The sequence below is a fragment of the Leopardus geoffroyi genome, chromosome B1 (genome assembly GCF_018350155.1).
Source record: "Leopardus geoffroyi isolate Oge1 chromosome B1, O.geoffroyi_Oge1_pat1.0, whole genome shotgun sequence".
Taxonomy (NCBI): domain Eukaryota; kingdom Metazoa; phylum Chordata; class Mammalia; order Carnivora; family Felidae; genus Leopardus; species Leopardus geoffroyi.
Window position 1 is genome coordinate 2,971,902 of NC_059327.1, and position 12,003 is coordinate 2,983,904.

At 43.5% G+C, this 12,003-nt stretch overlaps 1 protein-coding gene and 1 non-coding gene across 6 annotated transcripts in view; both read right to left on the reverse strand.

Annotated features, from left to right (window-relative positions):
- CSMD1 (CUB and Sushi multiple domains 1) overlaps window positions 1–12,003 on the reverse strand; it is a 2,022,178-nt gene that overhangs the window by 637,140 nt on the left and 1,373,035 nt on the right. The gene's annotated exons all lie outside the window — the stretch shown is intronic.
- Window positions 8,713–8,843, reverse strand: LOC123596627. The gene has a single exon (XR_006711783.1). It is a non-coding gene; the product is annotated as a U8 small nucleolar RNA (small nucleolar RNA).

Here is a 12,003-nt window from a genome sequence, read left to right on the forward strand (position 1 = left end):
CACAGGGGTAGGGCTCGGAGGGATGTGACAAAATGCTAAGTAGCCCGGGGACGACAGGGAGCCTCTGGGTTAGGGGACACCACAGCTTCCCACATCTGGAGACTGCAGGTGGTCTGGGGGCTGCCAGGACAGAGGAGGGGTCCTCCTTATGTCACGATGCAAGAGGAAGCCAAACATGGAAAAGGCAGCAAAGAAAATTACCCTTCTTTTCAAAGAAAACTTTTATCTGCTGTTTCTCAGGGCTTGTAACAAATTCCCTTGACAAGAATGACACTATTTAACACAAGTCAATTGGAATGGGTCATCCAAGGATGCTAAGATGTAGAAAATTAGGTAACTTGAATTTAGAAAGACATTAAAAAAACACACACACACAAGATATACACAAAATCCCCTTTATACTTGTTCCAGATTTTCTTTGGGAATGCTATGTTTTTGTTTTTGGTTTGTTTTTTTTTTGTTTTTTTTTTTTTTTTCCTTATTTATTTATTTATTTATTTATTTATTATAGTAAGGGGCAGGCCAATATTCAATCGTTGATTGGTGGTAAATATCTCAAATACAGAAATACAGCACATAACTCATACAGAAAATTTCTGGATTAGGAGCAGAAGCAGTGAGTTTCTCCCCATGAAATACCAAGTGCCTAACTTACCAGAGCCAGCACAGAGGCATTTAATAGTGATTATTACTGTTCCAAACAATACTACTCTTATTAAAAAACAAGAAGGACTCAAAATCTTCAGTGGCTTAAGTCTCTCATGACAGAATAGCAAAACATAAACTTAGGACGTAAACTTAAGTTCAAATACGGCATTCCTTTCATAAAACATAAATGGTAAATATGTGAAATCCTGCAGTGGAATAACTTCAGTTTTTCTTACCAATGACTGCATTTAAGTGTATAAACAGATGGTCCTGCGTACGGACTTCTCGCATTAACTGCTCTGCTTTACGCACACACAACATACATTTCCTCAGTAGGAAATGCTCTCTTTATTTCTTTATTTTTAAATGCTTTATTTTACATAATTTGTATTTATTTATATTTTTTTGAGGTGGGGGGGCAGAGAGAGAGAGGGAAGGAGAATCCCAAGCAGGCTCCTCTCTCAGCACAGAGAGAGAGAGAGGGTGGCCCTGGGATCATGCCTGAGTAAAAATCAAGAGTTAAATGCTCAACAGAAAGAGCCACCCAGGCACCCCAACTCTATCTAATATTTATCTATCTATCTATCTATCTATCTATATGTTTTATTTATTTTTGAGACAGCAAGAAAGAGAGAGACAGAGTATGAGCAGAGAAGAGGCACAAAGAGAGAGGGAGACACAGAATCTGAAGCAGGCTCCAGGCTCCCAGCTGTCAGCACAGTGCCCGACGCGGGGCTTGAACCCACGAACCGTGAGATCATGACCTGAGCCGAAGTCGGGCGCTCAACCGACTGAGCCACCCAGGCGCCCCCTCTTTATTTTTATATCATTCATATCTTAAAAGTGAATTTTAGTAATGTTTTAATGAGCATGCTTTCATTATGGCTTTTTTAAAACTTTTAAAGCTTTTCAAAACTGTATTTGAATTTTTGCCTATAACTCTGAGAATTCCCTACCAAACGTAGGGGGATTATTTTGGGTGCCCCTTGGTTTACAATTTGAATGGGTAACTCCATTCTAGATACAGGCGATGAGAGTGTGTGCGTGCATGCGTGCCCAGTAACTCTCATATACTAGGAAGACCTAATGTTAATAGCATATTCACTAAAAATAATGTTAGCTCTTCAGAACACTGTCACTGAATTTAACATGGACTGGGTGCATCTACAGCCGACCCCTGAACAATGCAGGGCTTAGGGTCGCCGACCCCCATGTGGTTGAAAATCCATGTATCCCTTTGGCTTTCCCAAAACCCAACTAAGAGTAGCCTGCTGTTGACCGGAACCCTCACCAAGAACGCGAAGAGTCAATTGCCACATACTGTGTATGTTGTGTGTATTATATTCTATACTCCTATAAAAGTAAGCCAAAGGAAAATATGTTATTAAGGAAATCATAAAGAAGAGAAAATACATTCACAGTACTGTGCTGTACTTATTGGAAAAAGTCTGGGTATAAGTGGACCCAGGCAGTTCAAATCTGTGTTGTTCAAAGGTCAACTGTACTTGAAATTAGTCTAATTTTCTAAATACTAATATAAGTATTTCAGAACAATTTATATAAATAGCACATAAATCCCTAAAATGACGTGTAACTTGCCACGGGTCCAAGAAATCAGTACTCGAAAGCAAAACTGTTTCCCGCGGCATAGAAGAGATGCTCTGGGAAGTAAAACAGGGCATATTTAGTCCCAAAACCTTTTGGAAAAACTGATGATAAACAGTACTAAATTAGAAAGATGATCACATTTGTTGACAAATGATGTAACTATTGTTACACAAAAGAAAACTAACTCGGGGCTCCGTGCTGAGGTAAGTACCCACCGCCTCGATGATATTTTTCACTTGGGACAAAGGTAGCTTGCCTCAGTGTTTGAAATCATTCTACAATTATCAACAACTCCATTTAGTTTTCAAATCTGTGAGACACACAAAGAGAAGCCTTGCAGGAAGCCTAAGTCATGAAACTATTCCCTTTACCAACCACCGCTGGGTAACCCTATTTGTTCTTCTCTGCAAAAAAGAACAAACCAGGAATTGATCCCTTTGGGATCTCCCACTGTAAGGGAAAGGTAGTGGCGATGTTGTAAAGCAGATAAGGAAATAATGTTTTTATTAACCGTCTGGGCTCTTCAGAGAAGCTCAAATCAATTTCAAACTCTGTTATGTTAATTCCCTTAACACCCCTATGAAGAAATACCAGTAAATATAATGAATTCCCAATATGCGATATAACTGGGGAGTAAAAGCATAGGGCATAAAATAACATTCCCAAACGGACCATAAAATTGTAACTTCTTGAGAGAAATAATGCACATGAATCTAAAATACGAAGACGACATTTCCAAGCAGCGCGGGCCCTGACTGTGATCTGGAAGAACAACCCCTGGAAACCTGCACAAACGGCAGCTCACACGTCGCTCACGGTGAACAACGTGTCCCCAGCCATCAAGTGTGTCCAGTGCTGACCATGTGCTCGGCCGGGTGCCCCCCACACGAGGCATACTAACGGGGTGCGTGCCTGACATTTCACAAGTTGTAAAATACTGTCGTGTGCGTCGCTTGATTTGACCGTGAGACCGAATCTTCTGCGGCGGTTCACCTATCCCCGGGATCTCCTCCACCTCCGTGTTTCCCTGTGACCCGTGCGCGCCATGGGAATGGCTCTAACGCTCCCCTCCCGGGATTACTGAGAGGATTAAACCTATCGCTGATCATCACAGTGCCTGGCACAGAGCGAGTGATACACAGACGAGGAACAGTCTCGCCGAGGTTGTCAGATCATCCCGGCAAACACGTGGGTCAGAAATGCACCTGCCAACTGAGGCGCGGGTCCGGTGGCTTTTTCTTAGCTCGTGCTGATAGGGCCAGGGCTTAAAGTCACTTGCTTAGAGTCCAGGGCGACGTGTTTTGTACGCAAGGCTCCTTCTGACTCACACAAGCTCCACGAGGTGGCCCACGTAAGAGCAGCTGCATGGAGCAGAGGGGAGTGACGGGAGGCCGCGGAGCCAGCAGGGGGGCGTGCGTGTGCTTGCGGCCACCACGACAGCTGGGGGTGCTGGCAGAGGAGGAAGCGGGCTTCGCGCAGTAAGCAACCCTGCGGACGGGGCGGGGGGCCGAGAGATGCGGAAGGTCTGCAGATACAGAGGCGAGAAGACGGCAGCCCCACGGCGATGGAGAACGGCACGAGGGGAATGTGTGGCCGGGGGCTGCGGGAGGGAGGAGCCATGAAGCCCACCACAGAGACGAGCAGAAGAGTTTTTATCCCATGTTGTTGAAAATCCGAGAAAGAGCTGTTTTGTGGCCGGGTTTAAACAAGGGACAACGTGCTAAACGAGACATTTACGTTGAGTGCGGTGATGTTTCACACACACAGCGAGAGTGTGGCGCTGAAGGCAGTTCATGCAGCAAAGGACAGTACACGGTCGTGATCAGCCTGGAAGAAACAGCGAGTTTAGGAAGTACAGCCTGATCGACTACGATCAACCAAGAGAGCGGGAGACTCGTATCTTCTCCTGTTTGCTCAGGCATATGCCTATGCAGTCAAACAGCCTGTGCCGCCTACGTTTTAAAACTGTCGGTACTGTTTAAATGCTCTCTCTGTGTCTCTCTTTCTCTCCACCTCTGTCTGACTTGAATATATGAAGGTCAAGGATCCACTTTATTTGTTGGCGGCAGCGATAAAGAAAGAGGTGTGGGAAACAGGAAACAGCCGCGAGCAAGGGTAACACCCCCAGACATGTGGGTGACAAGAGCTAAGAAGAACCGCATCCTTAGAAGAGAAGGAAGACAAGAGGCCAGGAAGAGAGGCTGGTACACTTTTGTCGTGAACACAGAGGAAGGAATGGCTTGGTGAAAAAAGATTAATGAGGGCTTTCTCCACGAGAGCGAGACAGAGTGATACTATTGGCAGACCAGGAGATCTGGAGAAGAGAAGAGCTTTGTCAAAGCTGAGGGTCATGCATTCAGCCTGGGACACGACAGGTTTGACTTGACAATGAGACATTTAAGTGGAAGTTCTGTGGGACGAGTGACAGGGCACGTGGAGAAGACCCAGGAAAAGGATGACACTGAAACACATATTTGATAGTCCAAGAGACACAAGCCTTGTTCCAACTTCCCTGAAGCTGAGTGTAAATCTCCAACAGTCAGACAAGAGAGGCGACCTCAAGTTTTTATCTCAAAATCACAATGTTTGTTGTTAGGCCACGGAGGGTTTTCTGCCCTAGTCACCTGAATCAACTCCATTCCCAAACCGTGTTATTTTGGACAAAATGGAAACTGGTAAGTGTTAACACGCACAGGATCTATGAAATATCCCACGGGAATTTCATACTGATGGAATGTCAATAGCATCCATTTTTTCCCCACAAGGACAACGCAAGTAGGATGGGACGTCTGGATTTCCACCTGCCTTGCATCATTTTATGTGTCACCACACCATTTCAGTGACAGCATAAAACCCAGGAGCATTTTCTCTCCTTTCCCTTATCCCCAGAAGCCATAAATGGCTGACGTTTTATCTCATCATGGTGTTGAAGGCAGATCCCTAATTAAGATGTCCAGATTAACATTTAAAATAGGGAACGCACTCAAATGCTGTTAGAACTCTCCACAGAGCTTATCAAGAGGGTCAGGATTAAAACAGTTAAGTCCATTATTGACAAAACACACCAAAGACTCTACAGACTGAATTTCAATGACTGAAATTCCATGAAAATAACACATTTCATTAGGGTTGTACTTTGTCTACCTGTGCGGCAAAGAATTCAACCCATAATTTTAAAGTTATTTGAGGTATTTACTACACACGCACACGCACGCACACGCACACACACACACACACACACACACACAGCCACCCACCTGAATGATTTTTAAATGATACCCAAGGAATGTATACAACTTCAGAGGTTAACGACCCTTGTAACGTGGATTTTCTATTTCATCAGGAATTTTACATCTTGAATATTAAGCGACACAGTGAAAACTACTCCTACAATATTAGGTTTTGTACATCTTGAACGGAGGTATTTTTTTCACCAAATAATGTATAACTTGTCAGGAAAATAATCAGGATTTTGATTCTCTGTTATCAACCTAATCCTAATCAAGTAGTTGGCTCAGTGGGGTTCTAAGTAACTCCTGGGTAAAATTTCGAAAAACTGCACTTAAATGGGATGAACACACAGTGACGTGTCTCCAGGCACGCAGAACCGAGATGTTACCCGAAATGAAGTGAAATGAGCACCCAAATATAGTAAAGTACTCGTGGAGGGAAGCAGATGGAAGCCCAGACTGGTCCTCAGAGCAGCCCTAGGAATGCTTTGCAGAGACACAGACTCAGCCTCTCATTCAGTCCCTGAGTTCACTGCTAGGTTCTGACGATTTGTTTTAGTCTCTGTTGGATCCACACTGGAAAGAGCCCCCCTTCCTATTCCTTACACTTCTTTTACCATCACCCCGTCCCCCGTCTCTCTCAAGCTCAGAAGAACTGACGTGAAGCATATGTACAGATATAAATACCTGGCTACTTGGAAGTTAATGCTGGGGCCCACTTCGGTATTTTAATAAATGACTCATAATGTAATTTGATAAAGATACTAAATCATGATTAGTTGTTGCTATTAACGTATGTATGGCCAGAGTGCCCAGTATGTGTATTCATTCAACAAGCAGTTCTTGAATGCCTGCTACATTCCAAGTGCTTTCCTAGGGGTAAAAAACAGGGAAATGAATGTTAAGGGTCCAATCATAAGAACTTAACCTATAGCCAACAGACACGCTTTCCCGAAGGTGCGCAGATCAATTCGTATCTTCATTCTTGAAATAATTATTGAGCGACTGGCACGAGCTAGGCAATCCTGCAGAGCAGACATTGGGAAACACCAGTCTGTTGCGCAGTACGCAAGAAGGGGCTGTTCCGTGCACTCACGTTCTGGTGAGGAGACAGATCAAGAAGCGGATTAGAAATAGAGACAGATTAGGTCTTCCACTGATGCGTATTAATGTATTCCATGATCTGTCAAGTGATCTGTGGTGCAAGAAAAATAAAGCATGGATGAGAGGAGAGTGAGGGGTAGTAGGGTGCCATCTGGTGTAGGGTGTCCCAGGGTGGCTAGTATGGCTGGAGCCCAGTGGGAGAGGGGAGGTGCTGGGGATGAGGTCAGGGAGGATGAGAGGAGTGGACGGGAGACAGGGGTGGCTTGTTCTGGAAACCAGACGCTTAACTCAGATGGGGGTAAGACAGGGCTTTCGGGGCAAGGTGATATGTGAACTGAGCCTCAGGGGATCAGCAGTTGTTCGTAATAAAGGAAAGGAGGGCTTCTGAAGAGCACCCCCTACGGAGCAAACAGTCTTTGTAGTCCTGGGAAGAGAAACCCCTGGGCACATCACAGACCTGCGGGCGTCATAGCCTTACTGCTCTGATGGTTACAAACCTTAATCATAATGATGAAATGAATCGTATGTCCTCTCCACCACAGCTCTTTAAGAGGCATGATATAAGCAGGTGGGGACAGGGAACAATAATTAAACAGACCAGCACGGACTCTCACTGAAAATGTTTCATTAAACTTAATTCATCTTCCGGAGTTGACCATAATCTGTCTTCAAAGACCAAGGACTTACCCTGCTGGATATATGTTTGTGGAAGCCATTTTCTACGGAAAAAATGGCAATTATTCCTCAAAGTTAGAATGGTGAGAGAAAAGGAAAATATACTTTCATATAAATTAAAAATTAAAAAGAAAACACCCTAAGACTTAAGACCACATATTACACAACTTGAGTAAAACCTTGTCTTCTGTGTCTTCTCCCTCACTTTGCCTCACTGGATGGCCACTGACCTTCCTCCTGGCCCCAATTTTCAGAGCCCTTCTCAGTTGGGAGGGCCTGGCTGACCACAGCTTTCTCTTCCTGGGCTGGCCAGGGCACTTTGCCAGGGTTGCCAGATGCACTTTGGTAAAAGACTTACTCGTGCTTCCATCCGCTCATTCATTCAACCAATGGTTTTCCCCAACTAAATATTGGCAATGTCAGTCCCAGGGTACTGAGTCTTGAGCAGAGGAAATTTGAGTTTTCAGGAGGCAGAGGGGAAGATCATTTGAATGACGAAATTCAGTGACGCAAAAATCATGACATGGTAGAAACATCACTTATTCACTGACTCACCAATTTTTTGTATCACTTATTCACCCAACAGGTATTCACTAAGCACCTGTCCTCAGCGAGTTCCTGCACTAGGAATTGGGCAAAAGAGGAAGGCAAGGACCCGGCACATAATCAGAAGCTCACTTAATCCATCACAAAACTTCAGCTGCCACTCTGGCCAATTCAGAGGAAAGGACACTGGCATCAGACCATCAACAGAAGGCATCTGGGTGATCATCGAGTATGACCTTCTTCCTCCTCTCCTGACATGTGGGGGCATACATATGCTGGTATGTTAAACAGCTACCCAAAGACATGAAAACAGAAGGTACTCTTGCTTGGTTGTCGTTGTACCACAAAGGACAGACCCTTGAAATCAAGGACTTGCCCCATGACGTGGAAGCTGCCTGATTCACCTTCATCATCCTCACCTGCGTGCCCACCCTTGTCTCTCATCTGTGACTCTAAAGCAGCCTCCTATCTGGTCTCTCTGCTTCCACTGTTCTCCTGGAAGAATCTACTGTCCCAGAAGCACTGTCTGTGATGTTTCGAAAACCTAAGCAAGATGAGGCTGGTTGCCCCAATAAATATACCTCAGTGACTTACTACATCGCGTAGAATAAAATCCACGCCAGTGGCCCTGTGTCACCTGCCACCCTACCACCCAAACCCCCCCTCTGCTACCTCCAGTCATTATCTCCCTCCTCATGATGCTTGGTCCCCACTGACCTTCTGGTTGTCTTTGGAAGAGACCAACCAGGTGTCAACATGTGCCTGGAACGCTCATCTTTTCTGGGCTCAAGCCTTCTCTGTCTGCCAGCCTCAGCAAAAGCTGGTTTACTGGAGGTGCCTTCCTTAACCAACACAACGTGCAAAATTTTCCACCATCATTTTCTATCTTCTGATCCCTGTATTTATTATTGCTTGGCTTTTGCAAGTCCTGATTACGCAGAGATGTTAATCACGAATCATGCGATCTCCAATCATCATGTTCCTATCTGCCCTCCCAAAGGAGGAACAGGTAAGGATTATCCTACCTGACGATTATTACTTGGCTTTTGTACATTTGTTTATTGGCACTCCACCTGCCAGAAATAAGCTGTGTAATATTGGAGGTTCATCCACACATTTCAGAACAACAAAAATAAAGAAGGCACCCAGTGAATATTTGCTGGCAAAATATGTCAATGTCTGTGGGAATAAACCTGCTTGAAATCCCCGAGCCCGGGTGACTCTGGGTGAAAAGGAAGTAACAATACTGTCTTCCCTGCCTACATGGCAACCCTTCTGGGATGCCAAGGTGTTGTAGGCACGAAAGCTCTTTGCAAAAATCTCAGGTACTATTTGGTTCTGAATTTTATGGAGATTTTAGGCTTTGTAACTGGTGGTAGGAATCAGCTTTCAAAGCCCTCTTAGGATTTTGATTTCATCAGATTGAGTAGTTTAAATTCCTTTAAAATTCTAGTTTTATGATCCTTTGTTTATAGCTAGCATTTTCCTCCAAAGCACAGTGAGATTCGATTTATTTTTTGTTTTCATTTTGAAGCCAAAATTGATGCACTCACATAGTTTCCCAAATCAAAATCGTATCAGGTGCTTCATTTACAAGAAACGTGTTTCGATCAGGCCAGGCCCAGTGCTCCAGGCAGCGACAGCCCTGCCAGACGCCCCGCTCCCTCCCTGCTCTGTGCGCAATTTCACTGAGTCTCTCCTCATTTTCTAGCACTCTCTCAACTGCCAGGGACAACTTGCTGCTCAGTGAATTCAGATGAATGTGACGATGGCAGTAAGCAACATCATCATCGCCACCATCATCACCACACTTACCTTCTTCCGCACCCACTTCAGGAGCCGGGACCTGAGGAGTCACCTCACACAAAGGACTGGATTTTCAACGGGGTTCGGACAAAGTAAGATCAAGTGGAGGGAAGCCCATTTTTTTCAAATCTTTTCTCAAAGCTTCCCACATACACAAATGCGTCTAACGCTTCCGGATTGTATTTTACGCACAACCTCCTACATCTCGGAAGACATGGCCGACCCTTGTAGATGGGCAGCTGTGACACACAGCCAACTGGCACAGGGACACTCTATTCCCGCCACGGTCATTTATAAAGCATCTCGACTTGTTTTTTTCTTTTCTTTGTGTAGTGTTTTTAAAATTGTAATTTTTTATTTTATGTATCCTCAACAAAGTTTTCAATGCGTATAAATGGTTTATTTCTATCTTTTTCTCATGGTGTGAATCACACCAGAGTGTTTATGACGGGACAGTTTTATTTTCATTATGTGGACGATGTTAATGAAACTAAAATAATTCAAAAGCAAAATTACAAAAGGCTAAACAACACATGAAGGAAATGAAGAAAAGTAAGCACCTCTCATTCCTTTCAAAGTATACCATTCCATAGTATGTAGTTTTCCATACATACATGTTTCCATACATAATATGATCATTCCATAGTATGATATAGTTTTAAGATCTTGCAAATGTCTACGTTTTTATTTCTTTTTCTTTTCTTTTCTTTCTTTTTTTTTAATCTTATCTTAGAGGGGCGCCTGGGTGACTCAGTGGGTTAAGCATCCAACTTCGGCTCAGGTCATGACTTCAGGATTCGTGAGTTCAAGCCCCGTGACAGGATCTGCGCTGTCAGCACAGAGCCTGCTTCGGATCCTCTGTCTCCCTCCCTCTCACTCTCTGTCTCTCAAAAATAAATACACACTGAAGTCTTCTTATCTAGAATGAAATATTTCTAAGGACAGAGATCGTGCAATTTTAACTTTGTAGAAGTTAACAGAAAAGAGTCTGATGCATCCATAAGATTTTCATAAAGTTCATACAGTTTAAAGAATCTAAACATCAAACTGAAGGACTCCAAACCATAACTCAAGAAATCAGCTGAGAATCTTAAGGTCTTTCTGACAGTTCTTGCCCCAAATGACTGATCAATAATTATCTCACCCATTTTACATGTTGTAGCATGTGTCAACATTTAGGATATGCCCTTATGTTCTGCTTACCACATCTCAGGAAGAGTATGAAAAAAATCAGTGGTATGTTTACACTAGAGTATGAGAGGCAAATGTTAAATGTTGAGAAAGTTTGCAAGATGATGGATTGTTAAACATAGCCCTTGACTGGTTAAATTATATCAACTTAAAATTAAATCCATTACATTAAAACAGATGGAGATCTCATAAATTCCTAATTACTGTACTGTATTTGGCCTTTATATGAACCCTTGAGGCTAGTATTTGTCTGGTGGAAATACCACAATAGGGACTGGTACTTCATTTGGCTACCCAGTGGCATCAGGTTGACAGCTAGAAACTGGCCAACATGGAAATGTCTGACCAGGCAGACTGGAGAAGGTTATAAATCAGGCTCTGCCCCTCACATAACTGATTGGTAAACATTTACCGGCACATCACTGAATATAAGAGACTTACAGAAAGCCCCCACTCCACTTTCTGGGACCAATCCATGGGCTTCATTATTACAGAGCTTTCTCTAAACTCCCCACCCCAAAGCGAGTCCATGATTTCTTTTCCCTGTTTATTCTTATACCTCCTTGTGATTCTAACAAACACACATCATGTTTTTATTTACTTATTTATTTAATGTTTAGTTTTCTTTCCCTCTAGAGTGTGAGCTTTAACAGTATACTATTTTGTAGACTTTCAGTAAGTATTTACTGAATGCACAGTAAATGCATCAATTAATTAGTATAGAGAAGGAAGAGATTAAAGAAAATTCTTGCACTATTAGACAAACAGGCTTTCGACTCTTGCCTGGAAAGCCTCAGATAGAGAGAAGATAACCATTCAGTCACACAGGTCATGTGTATCTGAGCCAGAATAAATATTCCTACGTGCATTTCCACTGAATGCCTTTCTCCATGCCAAGCCTGTATCCTCTATAATCCAGCCTAACAGGTGCATTGAAAATGAGGCAGGGGCTGAACAAGGGAGACACAATTTCATGATTGAGTATAAGACAATTACTCGGCAAGAACGTGGGATGAAAGCCTTTGAAGAAGTAGCATCATCTCTCCTTGTTCTCCAGGCACAACTCGGCTCCTGCCTCACGACAAGCAGGCGCTTGTTTAACAACCGACCCAACTGCAACGTTCACAAACATTTTACAGGAAAAGCATTCACATCTTCGATATTTCACAAAGAGCCTGCCCTCTCAGTATGCACA